Raw genomic sequence first — 11301 nt, forward strand, 5'->3', positions numbered from 1 at the left:
GACCCTGGGTAAAATGATCAATCCACAGTTAGATAGGCAAATGGGATGGACAAAAACAGGAAAAGAGAAAACAGGGAACTGGACAGGAGTCCACCACAGAGTATCTCTAAATTTTTACCCAGCAGGTATCAAAGCAGATACTGAGAATAATAGCCAAATTTGGACAGAGTACAGGGGATCTTGTGAAAGTATAAGGGGATAGAAAGACCTGGAAGGGACAGGAGCTCAACAGGAGAGCAAGAGAACCAAAATATCTGGACCAAGGGGTCTTTTCTGAGACTGGTACTTTAACCAAGGACCATGTATGGAGATAACCTAGAACCCCTGCACAGATGTAACCCATGGCAGCTTAGTTACTAAGTGGGTACCCCAGTAAGGAGAACAGGGACTGTCTCTGACATGAACTCAGTAGTTGGCTCTTTTATCACCTCCCCCTGATGGGGGAGGGGTATCCTTACCAGACCACAGAGAAAGATAATCCATCTGTCCTGATGAGACCTGATAGGCAAGGGTCAGAGGGAAGGGGATGGGGACCTCCCTTATCTTTGGACTTGGAGAGGGGCATGGGAGGAAATGTAGGAGGGAGGGTTGGATTGGAAGGAAATGTAGGTGGTAGCTATAGCTATGATACAAAGCAAATAAACTAGAATTAATAAAAAATTAAAAACATAAAAACAAAATAAAAGAGAAATTTTACATCCTGATTCTCTGAAAGTAACTTGAATTGTAGAACTGAAAGTAGTTTTTACTGCTGGATGAATGTTAATTTTGAAATATATAACAGATTATTTTTTTTTACTTTCACACTACTCAAAGTTAATAAGTCCTTCATTTCATCATAGATCATACTAAGATTAATGCCAAAACAAAAGAGGTTGTTTCATAAAGAAAGTGGCAATCACAAATTACCCTCTTATTCTTTGAACTATGGTATAACATCTACATTTGAAGAAAAAACCTTGTCAATGTGCTTTTTGATTTTTATAATTAAATTAAATTTCATTAAAGAAATGACATTTAAACATATTTTTTGCCAAACTTAACTGTGGTGAAAATGAAATATAAAACATTAATTCATTTTCAACTTTAAAATATTCTCATAAATAATGCACATACATTAGAAAAACTGTCATTAAGTTTAGCCATAAATCTCATAAGTAGGCCATTGACTGCACTCTACCAACTAACAGAATGGGAAAATCATAGCAGTATTTCAAGAAAATAAATTGTTTTTCATTTGTAATCTCAAAAGATTTCTCAGCAAATTTAAAGGCATGTCAGTGAAAACAAGTCATACAGAGGTGTTATTAATTTTCAGTTAGCATAGCTTTAAAACCTTTAGAGAATATCTTCATTCTTGAACACATATTGGTCTAACTCAATTTATGATAGCTCTGAATATGTATTTGTCTGTGCTTCAAGGCTTGGGAATACTGTTAGTTATTATTGTAATAAACCAAGTATTTGTGTAGAGATAAAATTTTTGAGATTTATCTTTTAACACAGGTGTAAGTTTATTGGAACAAAATTTATTTTATATCTAATAAAATGATAGAAATCAAGTAGAGCAATGGAATTGTTGATAATATGTTAAGAAATTATGGTGACTCCAGTTTCTTTCTGTTCAGATTTAGTAACTCCATAGTGGAAAAATAGTTTAATTATTTATTCTTCGACTTTTATTAAATCTGTTCTGGTACAATTTCTATGTGATCATTGTGGATTTTTATTATTATTATTTCCATAGAATCCTGTCAATTTCTTTTGCCACCCTTCTTTCCCTACAAGACTCTCATGTTGGACCATGATTGACCCACCAGTGGTTGCATAACTGTATACCATGTTTTTCTCTCCCCCAGAATCGATAGTTATAAACTGGACAACAGGAAAAGGTACATATAAGCCATAAACAGATTAAGTATAGAGGACGGGTCAAGAGGAAACACATAGGTCTCCCTGCCATGGCAAAATATAATAGATTTTAAGGGCAAACTGTAGGGTAATGTAGATGGGAGTAAGAGGATCCAGTTGGGAGAGGGAGAAAAGATAAGGTAGAGGGAGAGAATTCGGTGAGAGACATCTATAATTGAGGATGATATGGAAACAGTGCAGTGGAAACTTCCTAAAATATGTAATAGTCTTAATGAGGGCTCCCCACTAATGGGGATATGGAGTCTCAACAAGCTAACTCTTGTCATCCCCTAAGGCCTCTACGAGTGAGACTGGATTTCATTCAATTGAAATTTTGGCAAGGGGAAATCCCCCCCAAAACAAACAAACAAACAAACAAAAAACAGGCTATTGCAAAAACTGACAGGTTTCTCTCCACAGACTGACAGTGAGGCTCCTTCAGAAGGACACTGAACATGGGGAAGTTGAGCTAGTGTCTAGATGGAGCCTTCACCTATGTTCTAGTGTATTTGGTGTGGAATGATAATCTACATATCATGATATACAAACACACACAAATATGTATGTATATAGATATTCTTTCCCTGTTTTGTTATGGTGTAAATTTATCCATATATGTACATAGAAAATAAATACCTACAATGTTAGATTAGAAACAGTACTCTACATTCTACAAAAAGAGGAACATAAACACCATCGCTGTCACAAAACCTTTGACCTACAATCTGTACTGCCTGCAAAACCTAGTAAGACAATGGTGGCACAGAACTTGTGAGTGTGACCAACTAATGTCTGATTTGACTTAAGGCCAATTTCACGAGAAGCAATCCATACCAAACACAGCCAGGAAAACCAGTAACCGGAGACTAGATAGCCCTGAGACACGGGGAAAAAACAAAACACTACAGATTTAATGTGTGTATGTGTGTGGACGCACACACAAGCCTCTATATCAGTAAAACACTGACTCCTATTCTGCTATACTCACGAATTAAAATGGCTACACTAGTTTGTTTAGGTTCCTTTGCTTGGAAAATCTTTTGCTAACCCTTTACATGAGGTAATGTGTATTTTTGTGGTTGACATATGTTTCTTATATGTAGAAAAATGTTCCTTGCCATTTTTAATATTTTTCTTTGTTCTAAAGATTTACTGTTTTGATTATTATGTGGCAGGAAGAATTTCCTTTCTGGTCTAGTCTATTTGGTTTTCTGTAAACTTCTTGTGTGTTAAAGGACATCTCTTAAGATTGGGGAAATTTTTTTTTCTATGATTTTCTTGAAAATATTTTCTGGCCCTTGGAGCTTGGAATCTTCTTTTTTGCCTATTTCTATTTTTATTAGGTTTTCATGGTGTCCTTGATTTCTTGGATGTTTTAGATCAAAACTCTCCCCCCCCCATTTTTTTTTGGTTTTCTTTGAGAGATGTATAAATTTCTGCAATATCTTCAATGCTTGAGATTCTTTCCACCATCTCTTGTATTCTGCAAATACACCTGTGGTTTCTGATGTCTTCTCTAAGTTCTCCACCTTCAGGTTTTTCTTTGTTTTTTTTTTCTTTATTGATTCTAATTCCATTTTCATGTCTTGAAATATTTTACTGATTTCCTTCAACTGTTTGACTGGGAATTCCTATTTGTCCATGATGGCCTCTGTTTGTTTGTTTCCTCTTTATGTGCCTCAAATAACTGCATAATTAATAACAGATTTAGGATAATTTTCCTGTGTTTCAGCTGCATTAGAATATCTATGATCTTGGGGGGTCTGGTGAAGCCATGATATCCTGGGTTTTGTTGATTGTATTCTTACACTCTAGCCATCTGGTTGTCAGTAGCCTTGACTGGTCCTGGAGCTTGTACTAGAGACTGAGTCCACCTGTCTCTGGAGTCTGGAGTAGTCTTCGGGAAGATCAGAGGTGTCCAGGGGCTCAAGAATGGTTGTTGGTGATTCAGAAGTAGCTAAGGAAGAGCTCTTTCTGCTTTTTAATTGCCTTTTATCTGCTTCAGTTGTCTAATTGCTTTAGGTAAGACTTTAAGTATTGTATTGAATAGGTATAAAAAGAGTCAACACGTTCTTTTGTGCTCAATTTTAGTGGAAATGCTTTAAATTTCTCTCCATTTAAGTTGATGTTGTTTAAGTGCTTGCTGTAAGTTGTCTTTATTATGTTTAGGTATGTCCTTTGAATCCTGAAGCTCTCCAAGACTTTTATCTTGAAGCACTCTTTGATATTGTCAAAGACAAACAACTTGACAGTGAAGATCAGCCATAACAGAAAGCCTATATATAGTAAAATGTCCTGTTTTTTTATAATCTGAAAACCAAGTTTTATCATTTTTATGTAAGTGAACATTTATTGTTGTTTCTATGATACTCCATTTGTTTGGGTTTTGTTGTTGTAATGTGCTAAACCATTGCAACAAAGCTTGTACTAAGTTGATTTTTAATGTCATAAAAATCATTTTTTGTAGTTTTTATTTCCATTTCTTTAACTATTTCACCTTGAGTACATTTTACATGACCTTTGCCAATTATTTTTTATGTAATATCTAGAAATACTTTATGTATATATATATATTTTTTCTGGATATTTCAGCATTGCTTTGAATTTTTTTTCTTTTTAGAACAGTTTTATATAAATATGTCATTTATCAAAAAATACATGCATAGAGCATCCAGTTATGGGCATGGTGGATCACTCCCTTCTTCTTTACTTGGAAACAGGTTCCAGCTTGTTCCTCTGGCATTCCTGTGCAGTCAGATTTCAAGCAAAATTTTGACTCCTTTGCTGATGCTATTAGTCTTTTCCAAGGTAGAAATCAGTTTTTTCAGTTCATCTTTGACTTTGTTTGCAACTTACTGGTCACATCTTTGCAGAGGCTGGAAAGAATGACATCACCTTGATTGATGTTTGCCCAGGACTTGAGGTTCTTCATGCCAAAATGGTCTACAAGGGTTTTTTCAAAACATAATTCTCTTCCATTTTTTTTGTTTGTTTGTCTTATTAACTGTACGAGAACTAGATGTCCTACGGTATGCTCATAACATGAAGCTCTCCATTCTTGCCACCAGGATACGTTTCTGCTCTTGCCAAAATGGCAATGGCTTCCATGGCAGCTTAAACTTCTCTACTAGCACATCCTAGGATGTCAGACACCAACATACATGCAGACTTATAATACCACCTCTTGAGCAAGTCCTTGCAGATACCTTAGCAAAGTCAGAGAGATGGATTCAAAGAATTCATGTTGGAAGATCACTGTCTGTCTTACTGAGTGCATTACTGTCACTATTCTGTAGAAGCTGAATGATATTACGGAACATGTGGGGTGGATATCTGGGACTCAGCATGTACAACAGGACTTTCCTTCCATATTTAACATTTATTATGCTGGGTAAGGAACTAAGGATGTCTGATATTATTATCTGCTTCACAAGCTTGATATCATAATACAATCATAAGCCTCCAATAGAACCAAGTGAGAATATTGGCCATTAGCCACATTTTCTTTTTTCTTTTTTTCATCCATTTTTATTACCATAAAGATATACTGGTTGGAGATGTAGCTCAGTTAATAAAGGCCTTGCCTACCATGTTTAAGGTCCTAGGTTGAAGCCCTCAGCACTTTTTTTAATTTTCTCAATTTATTCACTTTGTATCCCAGTTGTAGCCTCCTCCTTCATCTCTTCCTAGTCCCACCCTCTCTCCATCTTCCTCCCTTATTCCTCATTCTTAGTACACTGATAGGGTTAAGTCCTCCTCCCCTACTGTCATTCTCTGACCCTAGCCTATAAGGTCCCATCAGAACTGTCAGGATCCTCTTCCTCTGTTGGCTGGCTAGCCCCACCAGGAAGAAGTGATCAAGGAGCAGGCAACAGAGCTCATGTCAGAGACTGTCTCTTCTTCCCTTACTGGGAAACCCACATGGAGATTGAGCTGTCTATGGGCTACATATGAACAGGGTGTTTAAGTCCTATCTATGCATGGTCTTTGGTTGATGCATCAGTCACTGAAATCCCCCCAAGCTCAATTATTTTCACTTTGTTGGTCTCCTTGTGGGGCTCCTGTCCCACTCTCAGGATGCTTTTATATTCCCTTCTTCCATAAGACTCCCTCTTGTCTGTCCAAGGATTGGCTGTAAGTCTCTGTATCTGCTTCCATCCCCTGCTGGGTGGAGTCTAGAGGACATCTGTAGTAGGCTTCCATCTTTTCCCTTCTTTTCTACCCCTTCTGGTATCAATCCTGTCTTCCCTTCTGAATGAGAATTAAGCAACTTCCCTAGAAATTTCAGATTTTCCTGTTTTTAATAACTCAGTAGTATTCCACTGTGTAAATGTTCCACAATTTCTCTATCCATTCTTCAGTTGAGAGATGTCTAGGTTATTTCCAGATTCTGGCTATTATAAATAAAACTGATGAACATAGTTGAGCAAATGTCCTTGTTGTATGGTTGAACATCTTTCACATATATGCCCAGGAGTGGTATAGCTGGATTTTGAGGTAGTGTTATACATAGCTTTCACAGAAAGCACCAGATTGATTCCCAAAGTGGTTGTACAAAGGTTTACATTCTTACCAAGAATGTAGGATGGTTTCTCTTTCTCCACATTCTCTCCAGAATGTGTTGTCACTTGAGTTTATGCTCTTAGCCATTCTGATGGGTGTAAGATGGAATATCAGTGTTGTTTTGATTTGCATTTCCCTGATGACTAAGGACTGGTGCTGGTCTAACTGTATGTCTACATGCAGAAAAATGAAAATAGATCCACACTTATCACCCTGCACAAAAGTAAAGTCCATGTTGATCAAAGACCTCATCATAAAATAAGACACACCAAATATGTTAGAAGAAAATGTGGGGAATAACATTGAATGCATTGGCACAGGAGACAACTTCCTGAATAGAACACCAAAAGCACAGGCGGATCAAGCATGGATAATTGGGACCTATGAAACTGAAAAGCTTCTGTAAAGCAAAGGACACTGTCATCTTAGAGAAACAACAGGCTACAGACTGGGAAAAGTTCTTCACTAACCCTACATCTGACAGAGGGCTAATATCATAATATATAAAGAACTCAAGATGTTAAACACCAACAAACCAAATAATCCAATTAAAAAATGGGGAACAGAGCTAAACAGAGAATTCTCAACATAGGTATATCAAATGGTGGGCAGACATTAGCCACCTTTTCAACTTATGTTTTCATTGTTTTGAATATCACTTTCCTGTCCAAGGATTTACCATTCCATAAGCCCTGAATGACCACTCTTGTGCCATCATTTGTGTGGGCCAGCTACACCATTGCTTCACAGAAGGCATAAATTAGTTTTGAGTGAAGCTTTGGTGGTGAATGGGAAAAAAAATAAAGTCCAGTAATAGCTTATGAACCTGGAGTGCTTAATCACAGCCTTCTTTTTGACAATTGGAGTCAGAATTTGCTTCATTTCATCCTTAATAAGCTCCAGCTTTCCCAGCTGCACCTCTAGCACCTTGTCCAGAGTCCAGCAATCTGTTGACCTGTTAAAACTGAAATGTGTTGCCATAGAGCTCTCTTGTGCTCCTCTGTTTAAAAATGGCTTTGTTGTCATATGCATACTCTTCAATGGCCTATGTCTCTCAATGTTGCAGCATCTTTGTCAGGTGACTTTTAAAACTTCTTATTATCTCTGCAATCTGTGTTTTCCTTCCATATATGAGAGTTTTCTTAACTCTCCTTCCTGCAATATTTGGCTTTCCTTAATTCAGCCAAGTCACCTTGCAGTTCTTCAAAAACTAGCTTCTTCTGCTCTTCATTCCCATACTGAATGTGTTATGCACAAATCCCATGGACCTCAAAAACCACCAAGGACCTGATCCTAATGCAAAGGAATTAGGGTCTTTATTAACAAGCTAGAGCGTGATCCCACACTGTCACTCTTGCAGCAGTTTTTGGGTGTAGAGCTCTAAGCTCAGGGAGACAGGGTTTTTTATTTAGGGTTACTGCAAGACTCAGGAAATTCTAGCTTGGCAGTTCAATGATTGATTGTTTGCCCAGAGGGCCAAACCATAATTGTCCAGAGGGCCAAACTGTGACTGTTTTTACTCAACCAATTGTAAATAACACCAGGTAAACTTCAGGTATTCACTGATTAGCTGTTGCTACTGGTGATGGTTAAATACTACCAGAGTATGTGGTTGCAGCACATTGTTGTGGGTTTTCGCCAGGCTATTCCTTGTGTAGAGGACTTTATTGTTTTGTTCCTGGAACTGGTGATCAATGATGACCTAGTTCCTGGGACTGGTGACATTTTTGGTGGGGAAGTCAGTCCTGTTCCTCTCAAATGAAATTGTGGATCACATGTATGGAGTCATGTGCAAAAGCAATAGTTATAATTTGAATCAACTTCTGCAAATCACTCATCAGCTTCACTTTTTTTTTGTCACAATATTTTCTCTCAAGCTTTCCGAAAGGTGCTTTGCTCTTACCACAGTGTTGTAGTTGTTCTTTTCATTGATCTGACTGCTTAAGCTCTTTAAAAAAATTATTATCATTGTTATTATTTATTACAATTTATTCAGTTTGTATCCCCCTCCCTCATCTCCTTCTGACCTGATCTTCCTCTCCACTTATTCCACTTCCTGCTCTAAACCTCTCTGCTAGTCCACTGATAGGGGAGGTCCTCCTGCCTTACTATATGACCCTAGCTCACCAGGTCTTATCAGGACTGCCTTGATTCTCTTTCTCTGTGGCCTTATAGGCCACCTCGCCAGGAGGAGGTGATCAAAGGATGGGGGGAGTCATCCCATTTGAGTTTCCTTACTTCTAAGTCATTACTGTTACCTTCTGGCTGAATTTCCTCTTCTGGTAGAATTTATTTGCCTTTTGGTATTTGTCCTTTGATCCTTTGACTTCTTGTGGCTTGTTCTTGAACTGCTTCACTCCCTTTTTGCCACTTATTTTGGCATCTTTCTCAAAGATCTAAATTGTGACTTTAGACACCCCTTTCTTAAAGACTTTCTTTGGTAAAGTCTTTGAAGAACTAGAATCATTTTGCTGTTGTTCTGTTCTGTTTTTAATTTATTCTTTCCTAGTGATGTGTGTGGACTCTTTCTTGCAATTTTTTTTTTCTTCATTATGACTTCCGTCATAGCATGGGCAGAAGCTCTGCTTTGAAAATTTAATGTGCTAAAATATTTCATATATTACATTTGAAATTGTTACAAATTTTTATTGAGAAAATTTCATATATTCATGAGTTCATGCTAACAATAATTTTTGACATCATAACAGGTTTAACCAAGAAATTATAACATGTGATATCACTATAAAACAGTTGTTCAGAAAAAAAGCCATTTTTTGTAAATGACACAAATGTGTTCCCACCTAATCTAAGTCCATTTTGAAACAGCATGACACCCCAGAGCACACCATTTGTCAGTGATATAGCTTGAGTCCTTGGCTCTTAGACCAGTGTAAAGAACCCCTGCCACATGTTATGAGTTTTGTAAGTGGTCACGTTCTAGATAATGTACATTCATGACAACTATACATTATCATTTGATATTTTGATACTTTACTAGGCTACTGATGAAACAAGGTGTGAGCTGCAATTCTTTCCCATTAGTTATAGATGAGGATAAGTAACTTAAATCCCACACTTATGTGTATTAGATAAGATAAATATATTAAAAGAACATTTGAGTTAGATAAAAATATTAAAAGAACATGTTCCATTCTACTCAGCAATTAAAAACAAGGAAATCATGACATTTGCTGGCAAATGGTGGGATCTAGAAAAGATCATTCTGAGTGAGGTATCCTAGAAGCAGAAAAACACACATGATATATCATCACTTATAAGTATATATTAGACCTATAATATAGGATAAACATACTAAAATCTGTACACCTAAAGCAGCTAAGCAAGAAAGAGGACCCAGGGTAAGATGATCAATTCTTACTCAGAAAGACAAATGAGATTGACATTGGAAGTGTGAGAAAACAGGGAACAAGACAAGAGCCTACCACAGAGGGGCTCTGAAAGACTCTACCCAATAGTGTACAAAAGCAGATATTGAGACTCATAACCAAACTTTGGGCAGAGTGCAAGAAACATTATGAAAGGAGGAGGAGTTAGTAAGACCTGGAGAGGACAGGATCTCAACAAGGAGAGCAACAGAACCAAAATAATCTGGGCACAAGTGTGTTTTCTGAGACTGATACTCCAACCAAGGACCATTCATGGATATAACCTAGAACCCCTGCTCAGATGTAGCCCATGACAGCTCAGTCTCCAAGTGCGTTCTTAGTAAGGGGTACAGGTACTCTCTCTGACATGAACGCAGTGGCTGGCTCTTTGATCACCTCCATTTGACGGGGGAGCAGCCTTGCCAGGCCACAGAGGAGGACATTGCAGCCCGTCCTGATGAGACCTGATAAGCTAGGGTCATATGGAAGGAGAAGAGGACCTCCTCTATCAGTGGACTTGGAGAGGGGCATAGGAGTGTGTAATTGGGAGGGAACAAAGAAGGGGACTACAGCTGCGATACCTAGTGAATAAATTGTAATTAATACAAAAAATAAAAATTTAATTAAAAAGAATATGTTAAATTTATTGTAAGATCAGAAAATACTGTTGTAAGGAGAGTAAAAATATATTTAATTAATAGAATATCATATAATATTATACATAAAATGATAGATATCATCAGATTTGCTTACATATTATTTAAGCTGAAACACTGTTGGCCAGGTTAATTCACCCCCAGCTTATTTTGTGCTTTGAGTAGAGATCATAGGCTACAATTCAATGCTAGAAAATATATGCATGATGAAGTTTTAGTACGATCTTTGAAGTACAAAAATGTTTTATGCTTGTAGAGATCATAATAGTAGTGAGTTGAAAAAAACTCTTACAAAACATAAATTAAATAGTATCAGGGAAATGAAATATTATTCAGGTCTAGTAAGAATGAAAAAGTATAAGACATGATACAGATAAAGTCATTTTTATTTTATAACTTAATATTCTCACAGCAACTGCTCCTTAAATTTTAGCATCACATTATGAAAAAGGAGCCACTGGAAACAATACAGCAGCAAGTGATTGGAAACTTCTAAATAAAACAGAATTCACTAGCATGAGTGTTCAGTAGCTGCCTCAGCAGAGTTGTCAAGGTCTGAATGCCTATTAAAGTAAGTAATGCACTGGCATCTAGAACTGGTCTCTCTGGGTTAGGGTTGGCACATTTTAAACTGACTGCATTCTATTTACTATTCAATTTTATCTTTCAATAGATGAATAAAATACTTTGATAATCAAGGCCCTTAATTCACATGAAAGTGAAACATGATATTAGCTCTATTTATTTATTTATTTATTTATTTATTTATTTATTTATTTATTTAT

The 11301-nt window shown here is 36.9% G+C and overlaps 1 pseudogene; it reads right to left on the reverse strand.

The window, feature by feature from the left end:
• Nucleotides 1–4664: 4664 nt before the first annotated feature.
• The window catches only part of LOC129678708 (pumilio homolog 3-like), a 20275-nt pseudogene continuing 13638 nt past the window's right edge, over nt 4665–11301 (reverse strand).

Source organism: Psammomys obesus, unplaced genomic scaffold (genome assembly GCF_907164565.1).
Source record: "Psammomys obesus unplaced genomic scaffold, mPsaObe1.curated_primary_1811, whole genome shotgun sequence".
NCBI classification, from domain to species: Eukaryota; Metazoa; Chordata; class Mammalia; order Rodentia; family Muridae; genus Psammomys; species Psammomys obesus.